At 39.9% G+C, this 17,889-nt stretch overlaps 1 non-coding gene across 1 annotated transcript; it reads right to left on the reverse strand.

The window, feature by feature from the left end:
* Window positions 1–16,975: 16,975 nt before the first annotated feature.
* Window positions 16,976–17,083, reverse strand: LOC112804219 (small nucleolar RNA R71). Its single transcript, XR_003202836.1, has one exon. It is a non-coding gene; the product is annotated as a small nucleolar RNA R71 (small nucleolar RNA).
* Window positions 17,084–17,889: the final 806 nt, after the last annotated feature.

Here is a 17,889-nt window from a genome sequence, read left to right on the forward strand (position 1 = left end):
CCAGCCAAGCTTTCAAAGAAAGCTTCGGTCCAAAACACTAGACATGGCCAAAGGCCAGCCAAGCCTTAGCAGATTACTGCTCCAAAAGCAAGATTGATAAAAATCAACAAGCTCTTGTGGTGATAAGTTGAAACCTCGGTCCAATGAGATTAGACATGGCTTCTCAGCCAGCCAGATTTCAACAAATCATCATGAAACTCTAGAATTCATCTTCAAGAATTTCGAAAAAAAATAAATACCTAATCTGAGCAACAAGATGAACCGTCAGTTGTCCAAACTTGAACAATCCCTGGCAATAACGCCAAAAACTTGGTGTTGTTGCCGAATCTTGGCACTGATGTTACCAAAAGCTTGCTCAAAACCTGAACAATCCCCGGCAACGGCGCCAAAAACTTGGTGCCAGTTTGGGCGTTTAACTCCCATTTGGGTGCCAGTTCCAGCGTTTAACGCTGGGATTTCTTGAGGTGACTTTGAACGCCGGTTTGAGCCATCAAATCTTGGGCAAAGTATGGACTATCATATATTGCTGGAAAGCCCAGGATGTCTACTTTCCAACGCCGTTGAGAGCGCGCCAATTGGGCTTCTGTAGCTCCAGAAAATCCACTTCGAGTGCAGGGAGGTCAGAATCCAACAGCATCTGCAGTCCTTTTTGGTCTCCGAATCAGATTTTTGCTCAGGTCCCTCAATTTCAGCCAGAAAATACCTGAAATCACAGAAAAACACACAAACTCATAGTAAAGTCCAGAAAAGTGAATTTTAACTAAAAACTAATAAAAATATACTAAAAACTAACTAGATCATAACAAAAACATACTAAAAACAATGCCAAAAAGTATACAAATTATCCGCTCATCAGCGTCTAACACCACTCCAGCTTCCACCCCTGGCATTCAAATGCCAGTGGGGGATCAGACACATACAAGTGCTGATAATAACCCATCTAAAAAGGCTTCTCAACCCACATCTGTAGGCAATAAATCTGCAGCAACTAAGATTGAGGAATACAAAGCCAAAATGCCTTATCCTCAGAAACTCCGCCAAGCGGAACAAGATAAGCAATTTGTCCGCTTTGTAGACTGATGAGCGGATAATTTATACGCTTTTTGGCATTGTTTTTAGTATGTTTTTAGTATGTTTTAGTTCGTTTTTATTATATTTTTATTAGTTTTTAGTTAAAATTCACTTTTCTGGACTTTACTATGAGTTTGTGTGTTTTTCTGTGATTTCGGGTATTTTTTGGCTGAAATTGAGGGACCTGAGCAAAAATCTGATTCAGAGGCTGAAAAGGACTGCATATGCTGTTGGATTCTGACCTCCCTGCACTCGAAGTGAATTTTCTGGAGCTACAAATGCCACATTGGCGCGCTTTTAATTGCGTTGGAAATTAGACATTCTGGGCTTTCCAGCAATGTATAATAGTCTATACTTTTTCTGAGATTTGATGGCCCAAACAGGCGTTCCAAGTCAGCTCAAGAATTTTGGCGTAAAACGCCAGAACTGGCACAAGAATGGGAGTTAAACGCCCAAACTGGCACAAAAGTTGGCGTTTAACTCCAAGAAAAGTCTCTACACGAAAATGCTTCAATGCTCAGCCCAAGCACACACCAAGTGGGCCCGGAAGTGGATTTTTATGTCATTTACTCATCTTTGTAAACACTAAGCTACTAGTTCTCTACAAATAGGACCTTTTGCTATTGTATTTTCATCTTTTGATCATGTTTTTGTGATTGAACCCTCTTTGGGAGGCTGGCCATTTGGCCATGCATAGACCTTGTTCTTGTGTATTTTCAACGGTGGAGTGTGTGGAGCTCTGTTGTACCTCGAGTATTAATGCAATTACTATTGTTCTTCTATTCAATTCAGCTTATTCTTGTTCTAAGATATCACTTGTTCCTCAACTTGATGAATGTGATGATCTGTGACACTCATCATCATTCTCACCTATGAACGTGTGCCTGACAACCACCTCCGTTCTACCTTAGATTGAGTGGATATCTCTTGGATTTCTTAATCGGAATCTTCGTGGTATAAGCTAGAATTGATGGCGGCATTCAAGAGAATCCGGAAGGTCTAAACCTTGTCTGTGGTATTCTGAGTAGGATTCGAGGATTGAATGACTGTGACGAGCTTCAAACTCCTGAAGGCTAGGCGTTAGTGACAGACGCAAAAGAATCACTGGATTCCATTCCAACCTGATTGAGAACCGACAGATGATTAGCCATGCTGTGACAGAGCGCGTTGAACATTTTTACTGAGAGGACGGGATTGTAGCCACTAACAATGATGATGCCCAACATATAGCTTGCCATGGAAAGGAGTAAGAAGGATTGGATGAAGACAGTAGGAAAGCAGAGAGACGAAAGGGACAGAGCATCTCCATACGCTTATCTGAAATTCTCACCAATGAATTACATAAGTATCTCTATCTTTATTTTATGCTTTATTCATAAATCATCCATAACCATTTGAATCTGCCTAACTGAGATTTACAAGATGACCATAGCTTGCTTCATACCAACAATCTCCATGGGATCGACCCTTACTCACGTAAGGTTTATTACTTGGACGACCTAGTGCACTTGCTGGTTAGTTGTGCGAAGTTGTGATAAAGAGTTGAGAATGCAATTGAGCATACCATGTTGATGGTGCCATTGATGATCACAATTTTGTGCACCACGTTTTTGGTGCCGTTGCCGGGGAATTAAATGTCCTAACTACAGTTTCGCATTTGTTCCCTTCAATAACAGTGCCAAGTTTTGATCCGGCAATAACACCAAGTTTTTGGCACCGTGGCTGGGGATTGTTTGAGTTTGGACAACTGACAGTTTATCTTGTTGCTTAGATTAGATATTTTTCAGAATTTTTAAGAATGAATTCTAGAGTTTCAAGGTGATGTTCTTATCATCACCAAAGCTGATTGATTCTCATCAATTTAGCTCTTGAATGCAATGTCCTGCTGAAGCATGGCTAGCCATGTCTAATTTCTTTAGACTGAAGCTTTAGACTAACATTGCATGATTCCTGGAATTCTTATTAAAAATTTTGAATCTCTTTATTTTTTTTCCATATAATTTTCGAAAAATCCAAAAAAATTTCAAAATCATAAAAAACAAAAAATATTTTATGTTTCTTGTTGACTCTAGTGTCTCATTTTAAGTTTAGTGTCAATTGCATGCATTCTTTGAATTCAATCATGTGTCTTCATTGATCTTCAAGTTGTTCTTGATGATTTACTTGCTCTAATCTTGAAATTCTCTTGTTTTGTGTGTTTTGTTGTTTCTCATATGCATTCTCAATTTGTTAGTGTTAGTAGTATACAAACTTCTAAGTTTGGTGTCTTGCATGCATTGTTTATTTGATTTTAGTTGCATTTTGATTATTCCTCATCATTAAAAATCCAAATTTTTTTTTTCAAAAGTGTGTCTTTTCTAGTCAATAATACAGAGAATTGAAGATTCGGAACATACAGCAGAGGAATCACAAAGAAAAAGCTGGGCGTTTAAAACGCCCAGTGAAGAAGGAAAACTGGCGTTTAAACGCCCAGCCAGGGTTAACACCCAAAAGGGTAGCATTTTGGGTGTTAAACGCCAGAATGGATACCATTCTGGGTGTTTAATCCCAGGATGGCACAAGAAGGAAGATTCTGTTTTTAATTTAGATTTTTTTCAAGTTTCCATAATTTTTCAAAATCAAATCTTTTTCAAATCATATCTTTTCAATCATATATTTTCAAAATCAATTTCTTTCCATTTTCAAAAATACTTCCTAACAATTAATGATTTGACTCAACAAGTATGTTGCCTTTTCTGTTGTGAAATGTTTAATGTTTGAATCATATCTTTTCTTGTTAGCCAAGTCATTGATTTTAAAAATCAAATCTTTTTAAATTTTTTTTTCAATCATATCTTTTTAATCAAATCTTTTTAAAACCATAACTTTTCAATCATATCTTTTTAATCACACCTTTTTCAAAATAGTTTTCAATCAGATCTTTTTTATTTCTAATTTCAAAATCTTTTTCAAAAATCACTTTATTTCTTTCCCAATCTTATTCTTCGAAAATCATTTACCATTTTTCAAAAATTCTTTTAATTAATTCACTTTAATTTTCGAAAATTTCTTCTACTCTTCTCACATCCTTCTATTTATGGACTAACACTCCTCCTTAACGCACAATTCGAACTCTATCTTTCTAAGTTCGAATTCTTCTACCTCTTCCTTCTATTTTTCTTTTCCTCTGACATCCCAAGAATCTCTATACTGTGACATAGAGGATTCCATATTTTCTTGTTTTCTTCTCTTTCATATGAGCAGGAGTAAAGATAAAAGCATTCTTGTTGAGGCTGACCCTGAACCTGAAAGGACCTTGAAGCAAAAGCTAAGAGAAGCTAAAGCACAACTCTCTGTAGAGGACCTAACAGAATTCTTCAAAGAAGAAGACATGGCAGCCAAAAACAACAACAATGCCAACAATGTAAGGAAGGTTCTGGGTGACTTTACTGTACCTACTCTTGACTTCTTTGGGAGAAGCATCTCTATCCCTGCCATTGGAGCAAACAGCTTTGAGCTTAAGCCTCAATTAGTTTCTCTAATGCAACAAAATTGCAAGTTCCATGGACTTCCATTGGAAGATCCTCATCAGTTTTTAGCTGAATTCTTGCAAATCTGTGACACTGTCAAAACCAATGGGGTTGACCCTGAGGTCTACAGACTTATGCTATTCCCTTTTGCTGTAAGAGACAGAGCTAGGATATGGTTGGACTCACAACCTAAAGAAAGCCTGAACTCTTGGGAAAAGCTAGTCAATGACTTCTTGGCAAAGTTCTTTCCACCTCAAAAATTGAGTAAGCTTAGAGTGGAAGTCCAAACCTTCAGACAGAAGGAAGGTGAATCCCTCTATGAAGCTTGGGAAATATACAAACAATTGATCAGAAAGTGTCCGTCTGACATGCTTTCTGAATGAAGCATCATAGGTATCTTCTATCATGGTCTGTCTGAACTGTCCAAGATGTCATTGGACAGCTCTGCTGGAGGATCTCTTCATCTGAAGAAGACGCCTGCAGAAGCTCAAGAACTCATTGAAATGGTTGCAAATAACCAATTCATGTACACTTCTGAAAGGAATCCTGTGAACAATGGGACGAATCAGAAGAAAGGAGTTCTTGAGATTGATACTCTGAATGCCATATTGGCTCAGAACAAAATATTGACTCAGCAAGTGAATATGATTTCTCAAAGTCTGTCTGGAATGCAAGCTGCACCAGGCAATACTAAGGACGCTTCATCTAAAGAAAAAGCTTATGATCCTGAGAACCCATCAATGGAAGAGGTGAATTACATGGGGGAACCCTATGGAAACACCTATAATCCTTCATGGAGAAATCATCCAAATCTCTCATGGAAGGATCAACAGAGACCTCAACAAGGTTTCAATAATAATAATGGTGGAAGAAACAGGTTTAGCAATGGCAAGCCTTTTCCATCATCTTTTCAGCAACAGACAAAGAATCCTAAGCAGAGCCACTCTGACTTAGCAACCATGGTCTCTGATCTAATCAAAACCACTCAAAGTTTCATGACTGAAACAAAGTCCTCCATTAGAAACTTGGAGGCACAAGTGGGTCAGCTGAGTAAGAAAGCTACTGAACTCCCTCCTAGTACTCTTCCAAGCAATACAGAAGAGAATCCAAAAGGAGAGTGTAAGGCCATCAACATGGCCAAATTTAGAGAGGAGAAAGAGGCAGTGAATGCCACTGAGGAAGACCTCAATGGACGTCCACTGGCCTTCAATGAGTTCCCTAATGAGGAACCATGGGAATCTAAGGCTCACACTAAGACCATAGAGATTCCATTGGATTTAATTCTGCCATTCATGAGCTCTGATGAGTATTCTTCCTCTGAAGAGGAAGAAGATGTCACTAGAGATCTTTGAGGTACAAGCTGCAAGAATCTCACTAGAGATGGCAGACAATTCAAGAAAACAAGCTTATGGACTTGTAGAGGATGTTCTGGTGAAGGTTGAAGACCATTACATCCCTGCTGATTTCATAGTCCTAGAGACTGGGAAGTGCATGGATGAATCCATCATCCTTGGCAGACCCTTCCTAGCCACAGCAAAGGCTGTGATTGATGTTGACAGAGGAGAATTGACCATTCAAGTGAATGAAGAATCCTTTGTGTTTAAGGCTCAAGGATATCCCTCTGTAACCATGGAGAGGAAACATGAAGAGCTTCCCCCAAAACAGTGTCAAACAGAGCCCCCACAGTCAAACTCTAAGTTTGGTGTTGGGAGGCCATAACCAAATTCTAAGTTTGGTATTGAACCCCCACATTCAAACTCTAAGTTTGGTGTTGGGAGGTTCCAACATTGCTCTGAACATCTGTGAGGCTCCATGAGAGCCCACTGTCAAGCTACTGACATTAAAGAAGCGCTTGTTGGGAGGCAACCCAATGTTATATTTATCTATTTTCCTATGTTATTTTATGTTTTTTTTATAGGTTGATGATCATGGGAAGTCACAAAATCAACTGAAAAAGCAAAAACAGCATGAAAAACAGAAAGAAAAATAGCACACCCTGAAGGAAAACTTGCTGGCGTTTAAACGCCAGTAAGGGCAGCAAATGGTCGTTTAACGCCCGGTCTGGCACCATTCTGGGCGTTTAATGCCAGAAAGAGCACCAGACTGGCGTTAAACGCCAGTCTGGGGCAAGAAGCTAGCGTTAAATGCCAAAAATGGGCACCAGCCCGGCGTTTAACGCCAGAATTGTCAGAAGGAGCATTTTTGCTCGCCACTTGGTGCAAGGATGAATTTTCCTTGACACCTCAGGATCTGTGGACCCCACAGGATCCCCACCTACCCCACCACTCTCTCTCTTCTTCACCCATTCACCAATCACCTCAACACCTCTTCCCCAAAAACCCCTCACCTATCAAATTCCACTATTCTCTTCACCACTCACATCCATCCTTCATAAAATCCCACCTACCTCACCATTCAAATTCAAACCACTTTCCCTCCCAAACCCACCCATTATGGCCGAACCATACACCCCCTCTCCACTCCTATATAAACGCATCTTCACTCCTTCATTTTCACACAACCTAAACACTATTTCTCTCCCTTGGCCGAACCACAAAGCCTCCTCCATCTTCTCTATTTCTTCTTCTTCTACTCTCTTCTTTCTTCTTTTGCTCGAGGACGAGCAAACTTTCTAAGTTTGGTGTGGTAAAAGCATTGCTTTTTGTTTTTTCATAACCATTTATGGCATCTAAGGGAAGGCAAAAGCTTCTACCTCTGAGTCATGGAAGATGGAGAGATTCATCTCAAGGGTGCATCAAGACCACTTCCATGAAGTTGTGGCTATGAAAAAGGTGATCCCCGAGGTCCCTTTCAAACTCAAAAAGAGTGAATATCCGGAGATCCGACATGAGATCCGAAGGAGAGGTTGGGAAGTTCTTACCAACCCCATTCAACAAGTCAGAATCTTAATGGTTCAAGAGTTCTATGCTAATGCATGGATCACCAAGAACCATGATCAAAGTGTGAACCCAGACCCAAAGAATTGGCTTATAATGGTTCGGGGGAAATGCTTAGATTTTAGTCTAGAAAATGTAAGGTTGGCATTCAACTTGCCCATGATGCAAGGAGATGAACACCCTTACACTAGAAGGGTCAACTTTGATCAAAGGTTGGACCAAGTCCTCATAGACATTTATGAAGAGGGTGCTCAATGGAAGAGAGATTCAAGAGGGAAGCCGGTTCAACATAGAAGGCATGACCTCAAGCCCGTGGCTAGGGGATGGTTGGAGTTTATCCAATGCTCAATCATTCCCACTAGCAACCGGTCCGAAGTTACTATAGACCGGGCTATCATGATTCATAGCATCATGATTGGAGAGGAAGTAGAAGTTCATGAGGTTATATCCCAAGAACTTTATAAGGTGGCGGACAAGTCCTCTACCTTGGCAAGGTTACCCTTCCCTCATCTCATTTGTCACTTCTGTTATTCAGTTGGAATTGACATAGAGGGAGACATCCTCATTGACGAAGACAAGCCCATCACTAAGAAGAGGATGGAGCAAACAAGAGAGCCCACTCACCATGAAATCCATGAGATGCCTCAAGGGATGCACTTTCCTCCACAAAACTATTGGGAGCAAATCAACACCTCCCTAGGAGAATTGAGTTCCAAGATGGGACAACTAAGGGTGGAGCACCAAGAACATTCCATTCTCCTCCATGAAATTAGAGAAGATCAAAGAATCATGAGAGATGAGCAACAAAGACAAGGAAGAGACATTGAGGAGCTCAAGCACTCCATAAGATCTTCAAGAGGAAGAACAAGCCGCCATCACTAAGGTGGACACGTTCTTTAATCTCCTTGTTCTTTAATTTCTTGTTTTTCGAATTTTTATGCCTATCTATGTTTGTGTCTTATGATCATTAGTGTCTTAGTGTCTATGCCTTAAAGTTATGAATGTCCTATGAATCCATCACCTTTCTTAAATGAAAAATGTTCTTAATTGAAAAAGAGAAGAATTGCATGAATTTTGAATTTTATAATAGATTAATTATTTTGATGTGGTGGCAATACTTTTGGTTTCTGAATGTATGCTTGAACAGTGCATATGTCTTTTGAATTTGTTGTTCATGAATGTTGGCTCTTGAAAGAATGATGAAAAAGGAGACATGTTACTGAGGATCTAAAAAATCATAAAAAATGATTCTTGAAGCAAGAAAAAGCAGTGAATACAAAAAAAAAAGAGAAAAAAGGAAAGAAAGAGAGGAAAAAGAAAAAGAAAAAAATAAAGTCATGATCCAAGGCAAAAAGAGTGTGCTTAAGAACCCTGGAAACCTCTAATTGGGGACTCTAGCAAAGCTGAGTCACAATCTGAAAAGGTTCACCCAGTTATGTGTCTGTGGCATGTATGTATCTGGTGGTAATACTGGAAGACAGAGTGCTTTAGGCCACGGCCAAGACTCATAAAGTAGCTATGTTCAAGAATCATCATACTTAACTAGGAGAATCAATAACACTATCTGGATTCTGAGTTCCTAGAGAAGCCAATCATTCTGAATTTCAAAGGATAAAGTGAGATGCCAAAACTGTTCAGAGGCAAAAAGCTAAAGCCCCGCTCATCTAATTAATACTGATCTTCATAGATGTTTTTGGAATTCATTGCATATTCGCTTCTTTTTATCTTATTTGATTTTCAGTTGCTTGGGGACAAGCAACAATTTAAGTTTGGTGTTGTGATGAGCGGATAATTTATACACTTTTTGGCATTGTTTTTAGTATGTTTTAGTTAGTTTTTATTATATCTTTATTAGTTTTTAGTTAAAATTCACTTTTCTAGACTTTACTATGAGTTTGTGTGTTTTTCTGTGATCTTAGGTATTTTCTGGCTAAAATTGAGGGACCTGAGCAAAAATCTGATTCAGAGGCTGAAAAGGACTGCAGATGCTATTGGATTCTGACCTCCCTCCCCTCAAAGTAGATTTTCTGGAGCTATAGAAGCCCCATTGGCGCGCTCTAAATTGAGTTGGAAAGTAGACATCCTGGGCTTTCCAGCAATGTATAATAGTCCATACTTTGCCTGAGATTTGATGGCCCAAACAGGCATTCCAAGTCAGCTAAAGAATTCTGGCGTAAAACACCGGAACTGCCACAAGAATGGGAGTTAAATGCCCAAATTGGCACAAACGCTGGCGTTTAACTCCAAGAAAAGTCTCTACACGAAAATGCTTCAATGCTCAGCCCAAGCACACACCAAGTGGGCCCGGAAGTGGATTTTTATGTCATTTACTCATCTTTGTAAACCCTAAGCTACTAGTTCTCTACAAATAGGACCTTTTGCTATTGTATTTTCATCTTTTGATCATGTTTTTGTGATTGAACCCTCTTTGGGAGGCTGGCCATTAGGCCATGCCTAGACCTTGTTCTTATGTATTTTTAACAGTGGAGTTTCTACACACCATAGATTAAGGTGTGGAGCTCTGCTGTACCTCGAGTATTAATGCAATTACTATTGTTCTTCTATTCAATTCAGCTTATTCTTGTTCTAAGATATCACTTGTTCCTCAACTTGATGAATGCGATGATCCGTGACACTCATCATCATTCTCACCTATGAACGTGTGCCTGACAACCACCTCCGTTCTACCTTAGATTTAGTGGATATCTCTTGGATTTCTTAATCGGAATCTTCGTGGTATAAGCTAGAATTGATGGCGGCATTCAAGAGAATCCGGAAGGTCTAAACCTTTTTCTGTGGTATTCTGAGTAGGATTCGAGGATTGAATGACTGTGACGAGCTTCAAACTTCTGAATGCTGGGCATTAGTGACAGACGCAAAAGAATCACTGGATTCTATTCCAACCTGATTGAGAACCGACAGATGATTAGCCGTGCTGTGACAGAGCGCGTTGAACATTTTCACTGAGAGGACGGGATTGTAGCCACTGACAACGGTGATGCCCAACATACAACTTGCCATGAAAAGGAGTAAGAAGGATTGGATGAAGACAATAGGAAAGCAGAGAGACGAAAGGGACAGAGCATTTCCATACGCTTATCTGAAATTCTCACCAATGAATTACATAAGTATCTCTATCTTTATTTTATGCTTTATTCATAAATCATCCATAACCATTTGAATCTGCCTGACTGAGATTTACAAGATGACCATAGCTTGCTTCATACCAACAATCTCCGTGGGATCGACCTTTACTCGTGTAAGGTTTATTACTTGGACGACCCAGTGCACTTGTTGGTTAGTTGTGCGAAGTTGTGATAAAGAGTTGAGATTGCAATTGAGTGTACCTTGTTGATGGTGCCATTGATGATCATAATTTCGTGCACCATAAACTATCTCAGGACTCTTGAAATAAAGATTCCATTTGCAGAGGCACTTGAGCAAATACCCTCTTATGTTAAGTTCATGAAAGATATCTTAAGTCATAAGAGAGGATTGGAGGAAAACTGAAAAAGTTTACCTCACTGAAGAATACAGTGCAGTCATTCTGAAAAGCTTACCTGAGAAGCTCAAAGATCTCGAAAGCTTTATGATACCATGCACATTAGAGGGTACTTGTACCAAGCAAGCCCTATGTGATCTTGGGGCAAGTATCAGCCTAATACCTGCATCTACTATCAAAAAGCTTGGTTTGACTGAAGAAGTCAAACCAACCCGGATATGTCTCCAGCTTGCTGATAGCTCCATTAAATACCCATTAGGCGTGATTGAAGACATGATTGTCAAGGTTGGGCCATTTGCCTTTCCTACTGACTTTGTGGTGCTGGAAATGGAGGAGCACAAGAGTGCAAGTCTCATTCTAGGAAGACCTTTCCTAGCAACTGGCCGAACCCTTATTGACATCCAAAAAGGGGAAGTAACCCTGAGAGTCAATGACGATGAGTTCAAGTTTAATATTGTCAAAGCTATGCAGCATCCAGACACCCAAAATGACTGCATGAGCGTTGATATTATTGAATCTCTGGTAAAAGAAGTCAATATGGCTGAGAGTCTCGAATCAGAGCTAGAGGATATCTTTAAAGATGTTCAACCTGATCTGGAGGAATCAGAGAGAATAATAGAACCTCTGAAAATCCCTCAGCAAGAGGAGAGACCTCCGAAATTCGAGCTCAAACCATTACCACCATCCCTGAAATATGCATTTTCTTGGAGAAGGTGATACCTTTCCTGTAATCATAAGTTCTACCTTAGAGCCACATGGAAGAGGAAGCACTAGCACTAATTCAAGTGCTAAGGACACACAAGATAGCTCTTGGGTGGTCCATCAGTGATCTTAAGGGCAATAGTCCAGCCAGATACATGCACAAGATCCTATTGGAGGGTGACGCTAAGCCAGTGGTTCAACCACAGAGGTGGCTGAATCCAGCCATAAAGGAGGTGGTGCAGAAGGAGGTCACTAAATTGCTAGAGGCTGGGATTATTAATCCCATTTCTGACAGCCCCTGGGTAAAGCCCTGTCCAAGTTGTCCATAAGAAAGGCGGCATGATAGTGGTTCATAATGAAAAAAATAAATTGGTTCCTATAAGAACAGTTACAGGGTGGCGTATGTGTATTGATTACAGAAGGCTCAATACAGCTACCAGAAAGGATCATTTTCCTTTACCATTCATAAACCAGATGCTAGAAAGACTAGCAGGTCATGAATACTACTGCTTCCTGGATGGATATTCAGATTATAATCAAATTGCAGTAGATCCCCAGGATCAAGAGAAAATAGCATTCACATGTCCATCTGGGGTATTTGCATACAGATGGATGCCATTTGGCCTGTGCAATGCACCTGCAACCTTTCAAAGGTGCATGCTCTCTATTTTCTTTGATATGGTGGAAAATTTTCTAGAAGTCTTCATGGATGACTTTTCAGTATTTGGAGACTCATTCAGCTCCTGTCTTGACCATCTAGCACTTGTTCTAAAGAGGTGCCAATAGACTAACCTGGTTTTAAACTGGAAAAATGTCACTTTATGGTGACTGAAGGAATTGTCCTTGGGCACACAATTTTGAACAAGGGAATAGAGGTGGATCAAGCTAAGGTAGATGTAATTGAAAAATTACCACCACCTGCCAATGTTAAAGCAGTCAGAAGCTTTCTGGGGGCATGCAGGATTCTATAGGAGGTTTATAAAGGATTTTTCAAAAATCGCCAAACCTCTAAGTAATCTACTAGCTGCTGACATGCCATTCATCTTTGATAAGGAGTGTCTGCAGGCGTTTGAGACTCTGAAAGCTAAGCTGGTCACAACACCAAGTATCTCTGCACCAGACTGGACATTACCTTTTGAACTGATGTGTGATGCTAGTGACCATGCCATTGGTGCAGTGTTGGGAAAAAGGCATGACAAGCTTCTGCACGTTATTTACTATGCCAGTCGTGTTTAAAATGACGCACAGAAGAATTACACAACCACAAAAAAAGAGTTGCTTGCAGTGGTTTACGCCATTGACAAGTTTAGATCCTATTTAGTAGGATCAAAAGTGATTGTGTATACTGATCATGCTGCTCTTAAATATCTACTCACAAAGCAGGATTCAAAACCCAGACTCATTAGATGGGTATTGCTTCTGTAAGAGTTTAATATAGAGACAGAAAAGAGACAGAGAACCAAGTAGCAGATCACCTGTCCCAAATAGAACCAGTAGAAGGGGTGTTCCTCCCTCTTAGTGAGATCTCTGAAACCTTTCCGGATGAGCAACTCTTTGCCATCCAGGAAGTGCCATGGTTTGCAGACATTACAAACTACAAGGCAATGAGGTTCATACCCAAAGAGTACAGTAGGCAGCAATCAAAGAAATTGATCACAGATGCAAAGTACTATCTTTGGGATGAACCATATCTCTTCAAGAGATGTGCAGACGGAGTAATCGGTAGATGTGTGCCTAAAGAAGAAGCACAGAAGATCCTCTGGCACTGCCATAGATCACAGTATGGAGGACATTTTGGAAGTGAGCGAACAGCCACAAGAGTCCTCCAATGTGGCTTCTACTGGCCTACTCTTTATAAAGACTCCCGAGTGTTTGTACTCAATTGTGACAGTTACCAAAGATCTGGCAATCTACCTAACAGTTATGCCATGCCTCAACAAGGGATCTTGGAGATCGAGTTGTTTGATGTATGGGGTATTGACTTCATGGGGCTATTCCCACCATCATACTCAAACACTTATATTCTAGTGGCAGTGGATTATGTATCCAAATGGGTAGAAGCTATAGCAACACCTACTAATGATACTAAGACAGTGCTGAAATTCCTCCAGAAACACATCTTCAGCAGATTTGGTACCCCTAGAGTATTAATCAGTGATGGGGTGATGCCAGGGCATCTAGGCCAGTTTCACTGACCTTTTCTTTACTGTTTTAGGGTAGTTTCATGCATTTTCCTAGTGAATAAAGCAATTTTTGAGTGAAAATACACTTACACTTTCCTTTGAGCAACTATTGTGAATTTTGCATGATTTCATGAGATTTTTGCCAGAATTGCATGATATTTTAATGATGCATAATCTCATGACTTTGGCTAGAGCTTTGATGCACTTTAATTGCTTGATTTCAGGACAAATGAAGCATGGAAGAGTCATGTTAGCATTCACGTTAACTTAGTTAACGTGACTACTAACGTGGGATGGCAAATAGCTTGCAACGTTAATGAGAAAAGAAATCACCAATAACGCCTGCGAAGCCATTCATAGCCTACGTTAAGAGCCATGTTAACTTTAAGTTAACGTGGTACTTAACGTAGAAGAAAAAGAGGACTCCACGTTAATAAGAAACGTGAACTCCAATAACGTTTCTCCTCAACGTTAGTGGTAAAAGTGAACACCACTAACGTTGGGAAACGAGGCAATGCTCCACGTTAAGAGTCACGTTAACTAAGTTAACGTGAACTATAACGTGGAAGAGGATCAACAATGCCAGTGACATTCACTTTTGTCACTAACGTTGGATCATTAGCATTGCCTACGTTAACTCTCACGTTAAGATTGTTAACGTGGAAGTTAACGTGGAGTGGGGTTCAAAGAGCCAACGTTAGTGACACTCACTTTTGTCACTAACGTTGGGAGAGGGCTTCATCACTACGTTAAGAGCCACGTTAACTTAGTTAACGTGGGTTCTAACGTAGGGGCTTAAGGCAATTGGAGCGTTAGTGACAAAGGTGAGTGTCACTAACGCTCTCGAAGGTAACAGATGCCTACGTTAAGAGCTACGTTAGCTAAGCTAACGTGAGACCTAACGTAAGGGGGCAAGAGGCAAGCAACGTTAATGGGAAAAGTGATTCCCATTAACGTTTGCGAAAAAGGGGCACAAGCCAATGTTAATGGGAAAAGTGAGTCCCATTAACGTTGGCCAAGAATTGAGAAGGAACGTTAGAAGTCACGTTAAGACTTCTAACGTTGAGAATAATGTGGGCATATAAAGGAAGAACGTTAGTGGAAAAGGTGAATGCCACTAACGTTCTCGCAACCAGAAATGTATTCCACGTTAATCTCACTAAATGCCCAAGCCTAATTCATAATTCTCTGCAAGCTGGGCCCACTAAAGATGAGAATTGCTTCAACTCAAGGTCCAAAGCCCACATCCAAGACTTGAAGAACTCACTAGAAGATCATGAAGAGTAGTATATATAGGAGTAGTTTTGAACTAGATAAAGACTTTTGGCTTGGTGGGAGCTACTCTCTGCATATTTTACTTTTCTGTACTTCTAGCATGGATTCTTCTTTTCTGCCAATTTTGATTCTTAGAGCTATGAACAACTAAACCCCTTTCATTGGGTTAAGGAGCTTTGCTGTAATATGATTGATCAATATTAGTTTTCATTCTTCTTCTTCTATCTTTTCTCTTGATTTTACTAGAAAGCTTTCAATCTTAATTCCATTGGTTAGTTGTCTTGGAAAAGAAACTCTCCATAATTGGATCTCTTCGGAACCTTGGAAGAGGAATGAAGAGATCATGCTAGAAATGCGTTCTCATGCTGGACCAATTTGGGTTTGGATGGATATGTGACTATAATCCTACCAATACTTGATTTGGGAAATGTATGTGGTATAATTAGTGACCATACTTCATCTCTTCTCATGAGCAATTGACCAAGGAATTGGCTATTGATCAAGATTTGAGAGATTGGATTACCAAGGAATTGGAGTCCAATCATTTAAGATTGCCAAGGAGATTAATGAATGCATTGATTGAGGAAGAGATGAGAATGAATTTGATCTGGAGAATTGCAACATCTCCTAACCCCAATGATCTCCCCAATTTTGATCTTACCCATTCTCTTTAGTTTCTGCCATTTACTTTTATAAGCATTACCCCAATTCCCCATTTAAGATTCTGCACTTTAATTTCTACTATTTAATTTATCGTCATTTAAATTTCTGCATCTAAATTCAATTCTGTTTAGCTCAACTAGCATAATCTTCTAACTAAAGTTGCTTGACCAATCAATCCTTGTGGGATTCGACCTCACTCTATAGTGAGTTTTACTTGATGATAATTCGGTATACTTGCCGAAGGGAGATTTGTTGAGAGACAAGTTTCCATGCATCAAGTTTATGGCGTCGTTGCCGGGGATTGATTTTGAATCAACAATGATTAAGCTAGAAGATCACTAGATTGAGCATTTTTTTATTATTTTTCGTTATTCTTTTCTGTATTCAGTAATTTACCTTAGTTTGTTTTTAATTTCCTCCTCATTCCCTTTACCCTCTCTATTTTTTTTGTTCTCTTTTTCTTAGTTTATCATAATTCAGCTTACTAACTCACTAATTGTTTGATAAATTACATCACTCACACTAACAATCATTCTAACAAAAATAGTCTTCACTATATCTCCTATTGTGCATTCTGTTTGTTGTATGACAAGGAGAAGAGAAGGAATCTCAATATCCTTTGATTCAGAACCTGAGAGAACCCTTTGGAGACGAAAAAGGGAGGCAAGAGGAAAACGAATTATTAGTGCTGAGGAAGAGGAAGAGTATTTTGAACCCAACATGGAAGAGAATTTGGAGAACAATCATGAAGAAGAAGCTCATAATCATGCCAGAGAAGGCCATGCAAACTGGACTGGGCACAAAAGGAGGGTCTTAGGATCCTATATCGATCCTAATCCAGGAAACTGTGGAAGCAGCATTCAGAAACCCACCATACATGCCAAAAATTTCGAGCTAAAACCTCAGCTTATCACTTTGGCGCAAAATAATTGCTCATTTGGAGGAGGTGCTCAAGAAGACCCTAACCAACACTTGACCACCTTCTTGAGGATTTGTGACACGGTGAAGTCCAATGGAGTCCACCCCGATGTCTATAGGTTGCTCTTGTTCCCCTTTTCACTCAGGGACAAGGCAACAAAGTGGTTTGAATCTTTCCCAAAAGAAAGCCTGACAAATTGGGAGGAGGTAGTGAAAAAGTTTTTAGCAAGATTTTATCCTCCTCAAAGGATTAATAGGCTACGAACTGAGGTACAGACTTTCAGGCAACAAGATGGTGAGACACTTTATGAAGCATGGGAGAGATTCAAAGACTTGACAAGGAGATGTCCACCAGAGATGTTTAATGAATGGGTTCAACTTCATATCTTCTATGAAGGTATTTCCTATGAGTCAAAGAAGGTTGTAGATCATTCATCAGGAAGTTCTTTAAACAAAAAGTAAACCGTTGAAGAAGCCATAGATGTCATTGAAACAGTTGCTGAGAATGACTACTTCTATGCCTCTGAAAGAAGTAACACTAGAGGAGTAATAGAGCTGAACCACATGGATGCACTGCTAGCCCAAAACAAGATGATCACCAAGCAACTAGCAGATCTTGCCAAGAAGGTGGAAGAGAACCAAGTTGCAGCAGCCATCACCTCATCACCAACTCATGAAGGAGTAAACATAGGAGAAGAAGGTGACTGGGAGCAAGCCAACTATATGGGATTAAAGCCCTCCATCAGATGCCCTTCTACATTAAGTATATAAAGGAGCTACTAGCCAGAAAAAGTCCATTGAAGGGTGGACAAACAATCAAGATGAACAGAGATTGTAGTGCTCTCATTCAACCAGGACCACCCACAAAGAAGGAGGATCCAGGAAGCTTCCACATTCCTTGTGCCATAGGAGAAATAATGATTGACAAAGGGCTTTGTGACTTGGGAGCAAGCATCAACTTAATGCCTCTCTCTCTCATGAAGAAGCTCCAAATCAATGAACTAACTCCTACTGATGTAATTATCAGATTGGCTGACAAAACCCAAAAACAAGTAGTAGGAGTAGTTGAAAATGTGCTGGTAAAGGTTGGGAGCTACTATCTTCCCACACATTTTGTCGTTCTGGAAATGGATGAGAATCCTATTAACCCCATCATTCTGGGAAGACCA

This window comes from Arachis hypogaea, chromosome 5 (genome assembly GCF_003086295.3).
Source record: "Arachis hypogaea cultivar Tifrunner chromosome 5, arahy.Tifrunner.gnm2.J5K5, whole genome shotgun sequence".
Classification (NCBI taxonomy): domain Eukaryota; kingdom Viridiplantae; phylum Streptophyta; class Magnoliopsida; order Fabales; family Fabaceae; genus Arachis; species Arachis hypogaea.